At 30.2% G+C, this 202-nt stretch overlaps 1 long non-coding RNA gene across 2 annotated transcripts in view; it reads left to right on the top strand.

Annotated features, from left to right (window-relative positions):
- The window catches only part of LOC119582174, a 39,074-nt gene that overhangs the window by 307 nt on the left and 38,565 nt on the right, over nucleotides 1–202 (top strand). The window lies entirely within an intron of this gene.

Genomic DNA, 202 nt, shown 5'->3' with positions numbered 1-202 from the left:
GGTGTTGAAAAATGTATTTTGGTGACTCTATGTGTGTGTGTTTTTGATATTTATGCAAATGAACGTATATTTGCTAATGAGTGAGTGCTTTAATGAATGAGTATACATGTGTATAGCTATAGCATGTGATGAAGAATGTAGTAAAATAGTGTAGTATAAATGCTTTATAAGAACAGTGATATCACTGAAAAGAAAAACGACT

Source organism: Penaeus monodon, chromosome 15, assembly GCF_015228065.2.
Source record: "Penaeus monodon isolate SGIC_2016 chromosome 15, NSTDA_Pmon_1, whole genome shotgun sequence".
Classification (NCBI taxonomy): domain Eukaryota; kingdom Metazoa; phylum Arthropoda; class Malacostraca; order Decapoda; family Penaeidae; genus Penaeus; species Penaeus monodon.
Note: the sequence above shows the minus strand (reverse complement) of the source record. Positions and strands in the feature narration are given on the sequence as shown.